Source organism: Cyprinus carpio, chromosome B13 (genome assembly GCF_018340385.1).
Source record: "Cyprinus carpio isolate SPL01 chromosome B13, ASM1834038v1, whole genome shotgun sequence".
In the NCBI taxonomy this organism is placed as follows: Eukaryota; Metazoa; Chordata; class Actinopteri; order Cypriniformes; family Cyprinidae; genus Cyprinus; species Cyprinus carpio.
This window is the reverse complement of record NC_056609.1, coordinates 25285476-25303186: the sequence shown is the minus strand read 5'-3', so window position 1 is coordinate 25303186 and position 17711 is coordinate 25285476. Positions and strand designations below refer to the sequence as shown.

The 17711-nt window shown below is 34.8% G+C and overlaps 1 protein-coding gene across 1 annotated transcript in view; it reads left to right on the top strand.

The window, feature by feature from the left end:
* pcdh15a (protocadherin-related 15a) overlaps nucleotides 1-17711 on the top strand; it is a 173894-nt gene that overhangs the window by 23362 nt on the left and 132821 nt on the right. The gene's annotated exons all lie outside the window — the stretch shown is intronic.

Below are 17711 nucleotides of genomic sequence, written 5' to 3'. Positions count from 1 at the left end.
GCTCTGAGCGAAGTCAGAGAGATAATTGTATCTCTATCTCTGTGTGGCAGCGTCCCGCAAATCGGTCTCTGCATCTTCTCTGCACACCTTCATTACCGAAGCAGCCAGATACAGCTCTCCAAACTAAGCGTCTGATGATGTATGAATTATACCGTCACGTCTGCCAAAGACAAACTGACAACCGTAATAAAAATCTCAAAACGTTGCTGGAAATGCCGCAAGGCTGAGTGGAAATCGAGGCAAATAAATTGTGGCTATTGTCAGACTGTTCAGATTAGTGGTTGAGGATAAAAGATTGGTGGGCGTCTATAGTTGACATTTTTAGATATCCTTGTCTGTTCATGCAGCGTTTATTGTTATGGATTTTTGTATGATTTGAAGAGTGCAGTGAGGATGTTATGTACAGGGCTGGGTGGTAAAATTGTGTATAACGTGCAGCGGTTGAAATTCTGCCATTCTCATGCCACAGAACATCCATGATGCAATTTCTTACAACAGTCTGTAAACTATTGCAGACGGTTGGTTTTAGTGTAGACAGGTTCATTAATAATAATGGGAGTTGTTTAGATTTGGTGTGTTTGGTGTAGACATAGTATAACTGAGTGGCGTTTGTGGTTGTCAAGCAATGTCGCATCTTGGCTCATTAATATACAGGTGTGCAAATGTGCATGAATTGGCTATTTATGGGCTGGAAAATAATATTTGTGATTCATCCTATTCAAAAAGGCTTAATCCAAACCTAACAATCCAAGAATGCTCTGTGATGAACATGAATGAAAATTCTAAGATGGCAAAAAGGAACAAAACGAAATTAATTAAATCTGATGAAAAATCTTTTTCTCTATTCATGTGAGCTATGTGTCAGACCATCCAAGATATAGATGAATTTGCTTCTTCATCAGAACAGATTTGGAGGTATTTAGCATTACATCACTTGCTAGACAAAGTATCCTCTACACTGAATGGGTGGCGTCAGATCGAGAGTCCTAACAGCTGATAAAAACCTCACAATAATCCACCCGACTCCAATCCATCAATTAATGTCTTGTGAAGTGAAAAGTTGCATGTTTGTAAGAAACAAATAGATTATTAAGATGTTTTTAACTTCAAACCATTGCTTCCAAGCCACACTTTTTCAGTGAAAAGGTTGTCTCACCTAATTAAGGAGAGAAATGTGCAAGCATCAAGCACTGTTTACAAGTGAAAACAGTTCTAAACAAAAATGTGGGTGGATTTTGTTGTGAGAGAACAATAGAGGATGGACTTTTTCCACTGGAGGAAGTGCTAATATGGACTCAAGTTTTGGCTAGAAACGACGGTTCAAATGCACTAAAGGTGCAGTAAGTGATTTCTGAGAAACAATGTGGGAAATTTAAATCAATACCCAAACAAATAATTTTATGATATAGAGAGAAAAAATCGAAAAAAGAATAAAGAAATAAAAAATACAAATACATAAAAAATAAAGAAACATTAAACTTTCTAGCACTGGAGAAACCTAGAGAGTGGGAAGGCCTGTAAAAAGGTCTTTGTTTCTGCTCAATACATGTATAACATTGGTTTTGCTGTGTTTAACAACAACTGTTGTTTCTTACAAACCCATAGCTTTATACTTCATAAGACACTAATTAACAAACTGGAGTCAAGTTGTGGATTATTGTGTTGTTTTTATCAGCTGTTTGAAGTCTCATTCTGACGGCACCCATTCACTGCAGAGAATCCATTGGTGAGCAGGTGACGTAATGCTAAATTTCTTCAAATCAGCTCCGATGAAGAAACAAACTCATGTACCTCTTGGATGGCCTGAGTAAATTTTAAGGAGTCTTTTTTGGGTTCCTCATTCCTTCAAGGCCCTTACACATGAGGGCAGTTTTTCTGGGAAGCAACAAAGTGTTTTTCCCCTCCTCCAAAATGCTGGAGTTCCACAAAAGGGCAGGTTTTCTGGGAAGCAACAAAGTGGGACGTGTGCACAAAAAAGACCTGCCAATGGCTTTGATGCATCAAAGAAAGGAAAAAAGGAGCTGTCATTTTTTTTTATTATTTATTACTATTGTTATTTTTTTTATTAAAGCTATGCAACAGTGTTACAGACGAGGCAAGCCTAATAAAGGTCAAATGACAATATTTTAATAAGGTACTGTATCTGTACCTTTACTGAAATTCTTCATTGTGTATTTTGTCCACCACTGCTATTTATTTTTTTGTAAATAGCTGTTTTTTGTTTGTAGTTTATAGTGTAGCTAGATCATTTTTCACAATGTAGCTTTAACTATTTAAATTACTTGATAGATTTTATTTTTGTAAGCTACGGCTTTAAAGTAGACACTTCTTAAAAGATAGGTGAATTCATAGTTATTGATGGTGCACTAAATATTGGAACAGATCCACATTCTTTGGCTCCTGTCCATGTCGGCTGTCTTTTTTCGTGCATATATTTCTTTCTTGCTGTTTGCCTGTACTTTGAACACACCTCAGAGTATGTATGTACCATTTAAAAGTGGATAGAGAAATCTGGGTCTCCATCTCAAAAGACGAGCTGGATATCAACTCCACCTATTTCATCCTGTCACTGTAATTAAACTCCGCTGGATATCTGCTGCTAGGTGAGCCATTAAAGTCAGCCCGCAGGTGCACTTTGAGAGTGGAGTCAGTCTTCTCTGCCTAATTTAGAGGGAGGAGGAAACACTTCTCAAGTCTCATGCCATCAGAATGAAACGGCGGGCTGTTATTTAAAAAATACACTGGACATAATTACACTGAACTGCTCCTGGGATGCTCCTAGGATGCATCTATTCAATGCTAGTGAGCTGCAAGCTGTATATGGCCTGCTAACACTGTATCTACACCTGATGCGTATGGTGTGTTGCATTGTGACTATGGATATGTACAATACTTTAGTACTGCATGTATTTATTATATTATTTAAAAGCCCTTGCTACGTGTACTGCGTTTAAGCTAACTGAGACCATTTCATTGATCCCAAACTTCTGAATGGTCGTGGGTGTGCAATGCTTTCTTTGAATTTGGCCAACATGAGTTATCTTAGAAGGCAAGTGTCAATTTATATAACAGATTTTGCTATTCACTCAAGCTCATTAGAAAGAAATTCATGGATTCTTCGTCTGTTTGAAATCTTGAGTGGCTAGTGCTTTCTAATGTCCTGTGCCACTACAAAACAATTGCACCCTGAATTCAGGAAAGTCAGTCCTTTTCCTTTCCAAACACCCTAATTTCTTTCTATAGTGCTAAAATACACATTATAACTCAACAGAAACATACAGTACATACAGATATGTAGTAGAAAAATGGAAGACAATCCTAATTCTAACACCCTTGTGCTGTAAAATAAGCAGAGTAATTGTTTACTTGTGGTGTTGGAGGTGAAATTAGTTTGGTCACGTTCAGTTGCTTACTAACAAAACCTACATGTCCTCTCATCACCACAGTGACCAGAGAGCGCTTTCAAGCTCCAATCTCCCATCATCTGTGCAGAGAGTGTATCAAATCAGTTTTTCCCTCCTTCTGTTTGTCTCTTGTTCTGCCCATTTCTTCCTCTCTTTTATACTTGGTGTTATATTGGTGTGGTTTTATTATTATAGTCGCTCTTATCTGTTTATCACCTATGTCTCCACTTTTGTCATTCTGCTGTACCTTGTTGCTGTGTCTTGATGCACGCTTGGGAGCTGGTGTGGCGTCGATCTTTGTGATCTCTGGCTCTCTTCATTTTTACTTTGTGTGTTGATCTATTTATTTGTATTTCTCTGTAACATCCTCTCTCTACCTTCAGAAATGTTGTCAGAGTTTGATTTTGTCTCCTTGCAGGAGATTATGGATAGTGCTATAACCCAAATCTTATATCACAGTACAGTGTGAGTAATTTTCACAATACAGTATGCTTATTTTGTTTATGGAAATTCAACAAACCAGAGGTATTTTATGATGTGATATTTTATGGTTAGTCCAGTGAATTAAATAATTTGCAAATTACTTTATATGAATTAATTTTTTTAAACTTTATTTTCAAAATGTGAAGGATGCAACAATACATAATATATATTACCAATAGCATCAGTTGATAGGTATAGTTCACCCAAAAATTTTAATTCTGTCATCATTTACTCCTGTATGAGTTTCTATCCTATGTGAGTGCAAACAAAGGTATTTTGAAGAATGTTGGTAAGCAAACAGTTGACGGTAACCATTGACTTGTAAGGAACAAAAATGCTATAAAAGTCAACAGCTATCATCAACTGTTTGGTTACCAATGTGTAAATGATGTTTTTTTTTTTTTTTTTTTTTTTTTACTAGATTAAACTATCCGTTTAATCTAGTAAATTTTTTCTCAAGAAACATACATTTTGTGTTGTGCTAACACTATACAAGTTTTCTGTGTTTCAGTCATTTGTTTCTATTTTTATTTTCCCAAAGGAATTTTAGGAGAAACTTCTGAAGCAGGGTCTGGAAAAATTTTCTTAATGTCACTTCAAGGATTAGTTTTAGGAGGAATCATAACATTGCATGACATTTGTTTTTCTCTCAGCTCAGGGCTGGCCTTTTCTAAGTCATTGAAAAGCACTGATCTGTTAGATGCAGGAATATCCTCTTGATCTGATTATGGGAAGTGTTGGCTGACTGTAGAAGAGTTTGCAGTCTGTGCACATCTCGGGTGATGTTTCGCTCAACGCCAATTTATATTATCAAAACAAAATCACTCCACAAATGTTTCAGTGAAATGTTCCAATTTCCTGAGTTGGTGATAAAAGGCTTCAGCTAGAAAGATTTCAGAGATGGGCTCTCAGCAGATAGGTAGTCAGCTAGAAAGATTGAGGGGGCAAAAAAACATCTAGAGAAAATGGGCTTTAAAGTTCAGCAGATATTACTAATCAAAAGTAGGAAGAGCATATATAGAGGACAATGATTTTTGGCACAACTATTTGAAAATCTGGAATCTGAGGTGGGTCACAAAAAAAAAAAAAATCTAAATATTGAGAAAACTCTGTCTGTGTTGGTTTGATCACATTTAAAGTTGTCCAAAGGAAGTTTCTTAAGCATGCATATTACTAATCAAAAGTTAAGTTTTGATATATTTACAGTAGGAAATTTACAAAATATCTTAATGAAACATGATCTTTACTTAATATCCTAATGATTTTTGGCATAAAAGAAAAATCTATAATTTTTACCCATGCAATGTATTTTTGGCTATTGCTACAAATATACCCCAGCGACTTAAGACTGGTTTTGTGGTCCAGGGTCACATATAAATATATAAACTGGCTGAAATGTTTTTAAATCACTTGTACCCTACCTGATCGAAAAAATCCAGTCTTTCACTCTGTCTGTGTTGGTTTGAGTCTGGTTAAAGATTTAAATCCCTGCCGCCAAGATGCTCCTCTGTCGGTCACGGATTATGGAAAGTGAAACTTAAATCTATGGGGGTGGCTTATTTACAGCATTATCATAATAGGCTGTATATTAAGATATTGGGAGAAAAATGGTACTTCTATGTGAAATTAGACATTTGAGCAACCCTATATAACCAGAATGGCATGTTCAAAATACCTTGCGATTGGGAGTCGAATCAGGCTCCTCCTATTGAAGCATCGAATTGTCGACTATTTGGGGTCACCCCTAATATATATATTATATATATATAAATATAACTATATTATGTGGTAGGCAGAGCTGTGTGTGTGTGTGTGTGTACATCCAGTGTTAAAGTGCGGTGTCCATTTTCTGTGTGTGTGTGTGTGTGTGTGTGTGTGTGCGTGAATTATAAAAAAAAGTTTCCAAGAAAGTTTTAAATGACCATGCAACAAAATCAGAAAAGGCTGAAATCTGTTTTGATGCAACAAAATCAGAAAAGGCTGAAATCTGTTTTGTTTTTTGATTAAAATCAATAGCTGAGACATAAAAATGGCCTTATTTAAAGAAATGTCGATATTTGCAACAGACAGAGACAAGCTTGTTTAGTTTCACTGTTATTTTGTTTGAGTGAAAAGTGCTTTGTGCTTTTGTTGAAAGATCTTACTTGAACATATGTTGGTTTCGGTTTGCTGTACATTTGTTCTGTATAGAGCAGCCAAATTGGATATTTAGTGCACAAGAGAAAAAGAATGGAGAGGAAAGAGGCTTTTAAGAATCAATATGACTCAATTTTTTTTCTTTTTTGCTCTCTCCCTCTGTCCTATTGGATGGTTTGTCTTTGTGGATTGACTTTTGAGAGCATGTTCTTCAGTTTGTGGTTGTCAGTCTGTAAAAAGGTATTTTGTTTTCTTCTTTTTTTCCCCCCTACAGAATGTCCCTGAAATGTCACAAATTTATAATGAGCATGAGGTCATTACTCATCATGATGGCTCATCCTGAAGTCAGATCTAGGTGTGGTTTTTTCATCAAGTCATTGTGTTGGAAACACGTTGATCCTCTTTCTGTGTGTTCCAAGTTGACATCACATTATACACACATGCCTGCCTTTAACCTCACAATTACAGGCCATGTGAATTTGGATTAATTTCTGCTGAAAGTAGTAATTACTTTTAAAATAAACATAATAATAGATGATTATTTTTTGTTGTGTTTTGTTTTACATTTGTGATTTTGGTAGTTTAACTTTGGTTGCTTCAGGACAGACATGCTTTGAATACTGGATTTTCTTTTTTCACAGAAATATTCAAATCAGTATTTGAATGCTGTTTTGTTTTGTTTTGGCCAGATTTAAGAGTAGTCCAAGCAATGTTATGAAGCGAGGCAAAATTAACTGAACAATTGAAAATAGAGAAACTTTTAATATAGACCATGTTAAAACATTTTTGCTAAGAGTCCTTTTGTAGTAATCACTTTTAAAATAAAGGTGATGCCAGAGGATAAACCTTTTGTTTTGTTTTGTTTTGTTTTGTTTTGTCTGTTGGGCTGGGCAACTGAAGATCAAGCACGTTTCAAAAATGTTTTTTTGAAAGCATTATAATGTCTGTACATAACTGTGTGTGGTGCCACCAGTGGCAAGTGTCATACGAATATAAATACAACGAAGGGCATTTGAAATACAAGGTTAGACATCAGGCAATCAGTGGCAGCAAAAATAATTTATTTTTTACTCATTGTTTACAGTTGTTGTAATGAAATTATTAGCCATGTGTCTGTGATTTTGAAAGAGTCTAATCAAGGCTTCTTGTCGTCCGTATAAACTGTTCTTTGTGTTCAAAGGCACAGTTAATTAGTTAGTCTTTTTGAAAAGTGCAGACAGATACATCAAATTCTGTTCCTTCTTCCGCAATGGATCCTGATGTCTGTCGACTCAAGACGTTTGTGATTTTGGTAGTTTAATGGATGTTAGGTTGCTTCAGGACAGACACGCTTTGATTAGAGTGCTGGATTTTCTGCTCAAAGGATGCTCACAGAAATATTCAAATCAGCATTTGAATGAAACTTTTATTAGAGTTCACCTTTAAATCACTTCAGAGCCTCAATCAACTTTTAAAATCCACATGACTTTGAAAGATTTTGGGACTTAGTTTTTTATTTAAAGTGAACTATCCCTTTATAGGAGTAGTTAATCTAAAAATAACAATTCTGTCATCATTTACTCTCCCTTGTGTTGTTCTTAACCTGTATGACTTACTTGCTTCTGTTGAACACAAAATAAGATATTTTGAAGAATATTGGATACCAAACAGATGACGGTAGCCAATGACTACTGTAGTATTTATTTATTTATTTTTTTTCATAATATGGAAGTCAATGGCTACAGTGAACTGGTTGGTTACCAACATTCTTCAAAATATCTTCTTTTGTGTACAACAGCTGAAAGAAACTCATACAGGTTTGGAACTACATGAGGGTGAGAAAATAATGACAGGATTTTCATTTTGGGTGAACTATTCTTTTAAGACTATGGCAGAAACATTCACTCCTTTCGCATTAGTCAAAACATACTGTGTAAGTTAAAGACAGTATTGCAAGTCCAACTGCCACAAGTACTTCCTTATTTCACACACATGCTAGTGGTTTCTGCAAACCTAATGTGAACTGTTTGTATTTTTTTGTGAGCTGCTCTGATAACACTCTACATGCTGCTCAGACTCTGCACTGGATTGGCCGTGTCCAAAAGTCTCCTTCATCTAGCATAGGGTTTCTCAACAGGGGTGGTAACGCCCCCCAGGGGGCATTCAGAGAACATCGGGGGGTGTTTGGTTAAGATGAGTTTACGCCAAAGTATAAGCTGAAACTTGCAAAGAAAATGGTCTGCCACATACTAACGCCGTCTCTACACTGGATGCATCAAAGCGCACTTTCTGTATCAATTTGTCAACTTGTCGGTAGCGCAAGTGCGTGGAATGCGTCAGAAATAGACCGCGGCATCCGTTTACTGTAGCACTTGCGCTCAGTTACTGAACAGCTGATTATCACAGGATCTTTGTGCTTTAAAGTGCCCCTATTATGTATTTTTGAAAATTACCTTTCATACAGTGTGTAATATAGCTCAAAGTGAATGAAAACATACTGCAAAGTTTTAAATCTGAAAGTGCACTATGTATAAAGTTATTGTCTCTCAAAAGGAAGAGTCAACTCTGAATCATTGAACCGAGCTGTTTTTAAAACAAATCCCAAGCCGTTTCATGTTGATGTCAACATGAAACATTAGCATATTGACTGCCCACTTGTTGGTCTTTTCGCATTGGTTGAATGAAAATGCAAATTCATTCTTTGCCACTAGGTGCTGCTTTTGGAGCAGTAAAAATAGCAGTTTCCCCAGTAACACTGTAAACAAAGAAGCACTGCACTCACAAACGCTGCTTTATCAGGCATTACAGGCATGATGTCATTAAAATGAGACCAATCAGACCAATCACCACAGATTAGCATCATGCAAAGGAGGGGTTTGGAAAAATTAATCGTTAAACGAATCGTTTGGAAGTCGTTGAGCAAAAAGGGTCAAAATAAATGCATATTGTAGACAATGAAAGTGTTTTTTGACCTTGCATGCATGTCAACCTGTTGTTGGGGACTTTCTGTAGTGCAGCTGCCGAACTTTCCGTCAAAACAATAGCAAGCATTTAGACAAGATAAAGCATGCGATGCTTCTTCTTGTTTAGAAAAATAAATATGATAACTTGAATGCCAAATTTCTAAAGAGTTTATTCAAAGCTCACAAATATAGCCTACTTTATATCCACATGCCCTTTTTGCTCCTTGGGATATTTCAAGTCCAGTCAAATCAAATATGTGATGAATGTCATGTGGCATTCAGTGACATTTTTAAATAAATAAAATTATGTATGGGCTAATGTGGGGTGTTTATTTGGGTTAAAATACATGCTTTTAAAATAGGCCTATATAATATATAAAATAATGCCTAAAATATACACTACCATTAAAAAAAAAAAAAGGGTCAGTAAGATTTGTTAATGGCTTAATTTAAAATAATAATAATAATAATAATAATAATAATAATAATAATAATTGCATTTGTTTGTTTAAAAAATATAGTACAAAGAATAAATCTACCATTTGAAAAAAAAGCTTTATATTTGAATATATTTTAAAATGTGTTTTCCTCTCATGCTAAGCTTCACTACTCCAGCTTTCAGTGTCACATGATCTTTCAGAAATCATGCTGATTGTTGCTTCAGAAACATTTCTTCTTATTATTATTATAGCTGGACACCACACTGACAAAAAAAAGCAAGTTTTGAAATTTAATTGACTATACCAATTGTATAAATCACGCTGTAAAAACAATTTCAAGCTGTTTTTAACTAATTATTATTTAGTAACTAGTTCCAAAGAAATTTTACGTTCAATCAATTTCTGTCTTGCCTGAATTGTTATTTTTTTTAGTTGGCTCGACCTTTACTGAAATAGTTTTATAGCCCATTCAACTAAAATGTTTTAATTGGTCAACATTTAGAAAACTACAGCAAATTATGTCAATTAAAATTTAAACATTTACTCCTCAGACATATTTATACAATGCTTATTCAATATTTTTATATATGTTGTACACTTGTTTATAAATATATAAATTTTAAATAATTTGTTTGCCCTTCCAACATTTTTTACTGTGCAGGACAAGACTAAAATAGTAACTATTTTGAAAATTTTGAATCCCCAGTTCCAGAAAAGTTGGGACTTTTTGTGAAATGCCATAAATTCAAGAATATGTTGTTTGTTCTCTTTAACCTTTATTTAATTGACTGAAGTACAAAGAAAAAAAAATCAATTGTTTTTACTGGCCAACTTAATTTTATTTTGTTAATATAAACAAATTTTGAGCCATGATCCAGCTTTGCTTGCAAAGACTGAGAAGCTCCTTTTATACCCAAACATGATACCCTCACCTATTACCAATTCACCTGATACCTGTGAACTGTTTCAAAACAGTTTATTTGGTTATTCTACAACCTTTTCACCTTTATTTTGCCTCTGTCACAATTTTTTTGGAGTGTGTTACAAACTTCAGAATAAATTTTGTTATATATATTTACAAAATACATTTAAGTTTGTCAGTGAAAACTTTCGAAAAAAAAAATCACAGATTTGATAATTTTACAAAATATCCCAACTTTTTGTACTTAGTTTTCTTTGAAGTATTTGTAAGCAAACTTTGAAATCACACAATTTATGAAATAGAAATAGTAAAGTAGGGTTTGCATTTCTTCCATTTGAATGTGTAAATGTGGTATTTGCCCTCCAAAATAACCATGTCCACTATGTCAGAAAAAAAGGGAATTCAAAATATTCATACATTTGAATTACTGCAAATATATTTACAGTCCTTGTTATAAACACAAAATAATAATAATTAACTTTAATATTCAGTGAGGACAATTAGATTACGTTTTATTTGATGAGGGGGCAGTGAGGGACCTGGATAATGGGTAGGGGTGCGCTGGCCCAAAAAAGGTTTAGAACCACTGATCTAGCAGAAGAGCTGCTGGCTGAGTATTTAAGCACCACATGAGGGCTCTAGATATTGACACAGAGCATCAGAAAGATGCCACAGATGACCGAACCAGATGGAGATGTGTTTTCTGAGACAACAGGGGAGGAAAAACTCATCACCTACCAAAAAAAACAACAACACACTGACAGAAATCAATGCTTCTGGACAATACAGGAGTTTGATTGATTGTTTGACTGTGGACAAAATTGTGTTTTATTTAAGTATCAACTTTACATTTACCTTTACAATTCTTTTAAATGTGTGTAAATATATTAGCATTTAAAAATACATTACCATCTAAAAGTTTGGAGTCAATGAGACATTAACTCTTTTAGTCAGTAAGATGCATTAAACTGATTATAAGTTATTACTTTTAAATTATGTTTAGATAAAAATACCTTTTTTTTCAATGAAATGCTGTTCACGTTTGATTTTTGTTTTTAATTGCTCAACTGTGATAAATTAATAAATCTTATTAGAATAATTTCTGAAGGATCATGTGACACTGAAGGCTAGAGTAATGATGCTGAATATTAAGTATTGCATCACAGGAATAAATTACATTTTAAAATATATTCAAATGAAAAAAAAAATACAGTTATTTTTAAATGCAATAATATTTCACGATATTACTGTTTTTACTGTATTTTTGTTCAAATAAATGTATCCCTGGTGAGCATAAGAGACTTTTATCAAAACAATTTAAAAAATCTCACCAAAGCCAAACTTTTGAATAGTAGTGTATGGACTCAAAGCCACACAATTTTCATTTCCTCTTATTTGAGATTTTATTTCTTATAGGAAGCCTGTAAGATGTCTTCTCGCAAGCCTGTTAGAGAAAGAGTAACCAAAAAACAGAAAGACCAAAAGATTGGCAGTGAAAAAGGCACTGTCACTCTCAAACACAAGACAGAAGAGGCTAGATAGACAACAAAAAGGGAAAGGCACTTCAACAGCAATACTATTTTTGCCGTTTTTGCACAGGAAATACTATAGACAAGAAGTGTCACGCTGGCTCTGTGGTGGTATAAATACAGACAGTGAGTTTTATTAGCGTCGGTGCTCTCTAAAGCGGTTTCATTATTAGGCAGGAAAGCTGAATTTTGCAATTCTTGTAGCCACTTGTTTTATTCGTAGGAAATATTTTGCCAACTCAGACACAACCTAGGAACAGAAATCCCAGACCTGCTGTGTTAAGCAGCCAAGAGTTTATCAGGATCAAAGTGAGAGTTCTTGACTGGGTAAGACAGTCACACAATCTAAATCCAACTGAGCTGCTTTTTACATTCACAAAGCACTAAAGCCCCTGTGAAAAAGCAGGACTGTGGCAGAGCAGAGCAAATAGCCAGTATACACTTAATTTCTTGATCTGAGTCACATACTTCAGTGAAAGATGAACATAAAATGCTAAAAACATCTCAATCTAGAAGCGCACTTAACCTGAGTAAATCTCACAAAACATGAAATGTTAATTAAGGTACACTGTTTAATGACGCTGATATTAAGGACCATTGTGTTATTTCATTTTATTTCTTTTTATTCATTTTTTCCCCAATAATTATTATAATAATGCAAATAATGCTTCTTATGCTGTTATACTGTTATGCTGTTTTGTGGGAAAAAATATTATTTAAATTGTGAAGTAACCTATTTACACATGCATATATATATATATATACATATATATATATATATATATATATATATATATATATATATATATATATATATTATATATATATATACACTGCTTTATGCTAATAATAATGCTTATACACACACACACACACATACACACATACAAAATAATCTCACAAAAAGAAAAAAAGATTTACAGAAAACATATTTGCAGACACTAATTGCAATAGAAATGCATTTATTCATTTTCTTTTATTTTCAGAGGAAAATTTGTAGTACATTACATTGTATATATTGCTGTTATATTTTTCATCTCTGTCAGATGCGTGTTGTTTTTGCTCTTTAGCAGTGTCTGCATACTCTTATTATGGCCACAGGGCTAAGCTCTCGGCTGTAGATTTCTCCTTTTTTATTGTGGCAGTTTTCTAATTGCCTAGAGAAATGTTTGAGGGCATGCTGGGAAGCAGCAGGATTGTCTGGTCAGTGAACGAATGGGAGGGTTGAAATCTTCTGCTCTGCTGTTTTTAAGCCCCGTTCTTTGTGTAAATGAAGATTGACTCTGACTCCCTCGCTCTCTACAGTGGTTATCAGGTGAGAGATAGTGTTGTCTCTAACCATCTCATGTGCAAACAGGTCTTGTCAGTGGCTTCAGTCAGTACCCAGAAAACTGGTCAAATCTTAAACTATTAGAAAAATACTGTGCACTCGAGGTGGTAATGCGGCTACGAAACATAGCATTATTTTACTATTAATTCAATGGCCTGGAGTCAGTTATTCCACTTATACTACTGTACAGTTACCACACCTCAAGACATTGTTCAAATGATGTATTTCAAGACATTTGTCAGGATTTTGTCCTTAAAAAACTCTTGGATGTAGACCAATTTCTTATGCATCTCATCTCAGCCCTCGATTGCTAATTCCAAAATTTTAAAGCTGTGTGGTATGAGCCATTGATAATGCAGTTATTAATGTAGTTATTAGAGAGATTAACTACTGTAGCTGTGTTTGAATTATCTGCATGTCTCCCAACAGTGTTCGGCAGCAGGGTTTCTACTAATAGCAAAACTGTAAGTTTAGCTGCTTCAAGTACAGCGATGTTACCACCTTTATACTGAGAAATGTCATGCTGCTTTTCAGCTGCAAAATTAATGTATTGATAAAGTCACAAAGCAGCATTGACAACAAGTTTCTGTTTGCATGTATGTTTCTGTGTTTGTCTGTACTGTTTGCATGGGAGAGAGCAAGTGTGCTTTCTGTGAAGAATAAAATACAATTTTATGGAAAAACTTAAAAAAAAAAACCTACCCTAATGTTTGTTATGTGTATTTGCTTGGTCAGTGTCTTTGTTGGTTTTGGTCCTTTTGCTGTTGTGGACTAGGGATGTAACGATTAACCGCGAGCTGGTTGAAAATCGATTCAAATATGTGACTATTCAAATCGGTTGAGATGTTAAACAAATCGCGATTCAATTAGGGGTAGGAGTTTATATGAACGTATGTCTGAGGGGAACTTACTGTCTCTAGAAAAGTTTAGATGCTATTTTTTCTTTTCATCTTGCCTCTGTATAATGCATAATATATAGTTCATAAGCAGCGCTGCTTTGTTTACAGCGGAAAAACCAAGGAAAGCGCCACCTGCTAGCAGAGAGTGAATCTGTGTCTCGTTCAGCTCATCTGCTGCTTCCTGTTTCATGCTGATATTTTTACGTATAGTCTTATAAAACTGAAGCCAAACCATTTTTTTTGCTTCAAATTTAATCTAATTTAGATTAAAAAACTGCTCATGTTGCATTTATGCAGAATCTTTGTTTGTATTATGATTAAAAGTGGTTGCCTCTAATTTTAAACGGTAAGAGCACAGACAAACCTTGTTTATATAAAAATATTTATTTTATTTGTGTTATTTATTTGATTTGGGTCTTGTTTTAAAATGTAAATTTAGTTTTATTATTTACATTACATTTACATAAATTTGGTCATTTAGGAGATTATTTTATCCAAAGCGACTTGGAAGCAATGGAAGCAATCAAAATCAACAAAAGAGCAATAATATGCAAGTGCTATATTAGTATATTATTATAGAGTTATATTTCAATTTCACAAAGAAACGTGCAGCATTTTGTCCAAGCAATAATAAAAGTCTTAAATCTCGCTTTGTTAAAAGAAATCGTGAATCGAATCGAGTTGAGCGAATTGTTACATCCCTATTGTGGACTGTAAGGACCTTTGAAAAAACTGAAAGTGATATGGGCATATAATACGATAAAGACCTGCCTGGAACTACTTTAGCCATGCGTTTCCGTGAAAATAACTGCACACCTTAGAACATTCACCAACCAATCAGTGAAAACCTATTTTAACAAATAAAATAAGCTATTTCTCATTTCTTTATAAGCCATTCAAATTTGAAATGTATTTAAAATGAAAAGTGTTTCCTATTTTAAATGTTCTTTTGCAATGCACGATAAACAGACATTAAAGCAGTGAAATCATGTGACTAAGTCTCTGTTGGTGTTAAGTAGTAAGTCATGGTTACACAAATGGGACACAAATTACACTGTGTCCTGAGAATGACCCACCTTTGTCTCTCTCACTCGCTGTTCATCCCACTGTCATGTATTTTATTAGACTTTTCGCTTTGCAGCTGATTGCCGTGGGTGAGTTTGAATCATCTGACTGTGATCCAGAGCAGTGAGAGTGCATTCTGTTGTTTCTGGCTTCACGAGTGATCATGCTCTTTCTAGCCATGTTAACTCCAGACCTCAACCTATAGCTTTTGCTTTTAGCTTTTCAGGATTTGCTCTGGCCTCTCAGATAAGTGGATCAAGCCATAAGCTGCTTTGCTGTATGTGTGTGTGTGTGTGTGTGTGTGTGTGTGTGTGTGTGTGTGTGTGTGTGTGTGTGTGTGTGTGTGTGTGTGTGTGTGTGTTGTTTACACACTTGGCAGTTTGTCCAAATTCTCCATCCAAAATCTTGTGACATCAGTTAATAGAATGAAATTTGCACATAGTGGGAATCGAATGCTGCAAGGTGGTCTTTGTGTGTATGTAGAGGTAAAATGTTCTGTGAGTTTATTGCGAATCATATTCTAACACATAGGCTAGTAGCCTGGTTTGCTTTAATTGTCCTTTTCTGTTTCTGTTTCATTCTGTTTCACACAGCAAACGGGGGGAAAGCACTCACAGGGAACGTAACAGTGAATGTATGTACTGCAAATGAGCCATTCTCAGCTGGCTTTGCTTCAGGACCCAGATTTTAAATTGGATTTCACACCACAATTACATTGAAATTTAAACAAAAAAGACCTTCAAATCAAACACTGAAACCTGACATATCAAATAATATATATTTTTAATGGATCAGTTCATTGAACTTAAGAAATTGAAAAAGAAAAGTTTTTGTTGCGCATTGTATTATGTATGATACATCGGGCTTCTATGGCTCATAGAGTATGATATAGTGAGAATATGGAGCTCATACTCGAGAAGGAGATTTTATTCTGCAGCCCAAACTTAGCAAAAATATACAATTTGGTGCAGCTGCTGAAATTTATGTGGCGAAAATAAGATGAAATTCTGTAATGTAAATCATTGAGATCTTGGTAACAGAAGAGTACTTGCATGTAAATATAATTTAATAATGTATTGCAATACAATGATGATTGTGAGATCATCCTCAAAAGCCTGATGTGTCATATTTGATACATTATAACATGATTTTTCAAAAAAAAAGAAAGAAAAGAAAAAAAGAAAAAAGTGCATGGATAATCAAGTAAACCTAATTTTTTTTCCTTGCTCACTGTCTGTCTCTCGACTCACAGAGCCATGATGTGACGTTTCCTGTCCTCTGCTTTAATTAAAAGTCTCTCCTTGCGTTTGACATCACAGAAGTCATCTTTAATAAACCTCTGCTCTGTCCTGAGACTCCAAAAGACAGGGCGGCAGAAAATATTCTTCTTTAAGAGGGTAACTAAATGCATTTTGGGTGTAGAAAGCTACTAGTGTAAACAGAGCTTACAGAAGATTAGCTGCTGTTTGATGCTGGTGGAAGTGCATCTGTGCCCTAGTTGCTCTGTTGAGTTCATGTCTATCAAAGGAGCCACGGAGCCTCTTTTCTCCTCAGCAGATGGAGACACGTGTTCTAATTGCAGCAGAAGTGGGCTAGATCTTTCAGAGTGAACTCAGAAAGGAACAAGAGTGAATAGGTCCTGCAGAGCACTTCTGTGTGATCTTTTTAAGCAAAAGAGCAAAATGAGCGCTCTAGTGGGATGAGGTCACATTAGTTATTTAATGTGAATGTGTAGATATTTTATGTGTTTATTCTGTAACCCACAGACATTTAGAGTAAAAATAAAGGTTCTTGTTTGGCATCTGGTTCTGTGAAAAACCTTTCACTTCCATGGAACTTTCCATTGCACAAAAGGTTACCAAAAATGGATCTTCTACAACACCACTGCGATACCAATTTTTGGAAACTTTATTTTTAATTGTGTATGGCAACCTGATGACAATCTTTGTGGATTCCTGTAACGGTTTTATATTAACAAAATCATATTTGTTATTACATATATTTTTCAATTATTTTCTCAAAGTACACTTATAATGTTAATGAATGTTTCTTGCACCAAAAAACTAGTTTAATTTTTTATGACCTTTAGAATTAAACAGACCATTTTTTTCTTCTGTGCTTTTAACACTTGTATGTAAATGCCCTATTTGCATGTGAAATGAGTCACAGAGCTTACAGCTTACCCAGCTGTTTTTCAACTTTTCAACCATCTTGTGCGAATGAGGATGACTTTTTGACTTCTTATTTATTTATTTAAATGCTTTGTTTTTTTTTAAAGGGGTCATGAACAGCCTTTTTTAATATTTTGTACTGTTCCTTAAGGACCACTTATAATGTTATCAAGAGTTTACATCAAAAAGCATAATTTAGAAGTAATAGGCTATTTTTGTCATGTTTTAACACCCCACCCCCATTTGAACGCTCCACTTGAATAGGTATGGCAAATTGTAAACTCGTTTTATCATTTGATTTCTGCTTAAAATTTCATTGCACACTAAATGTGGGTGGGCGTGGCTAAACAGGCAGTGATGTAGAAGCAGGTGTTGATCTTCTGCAGAGGC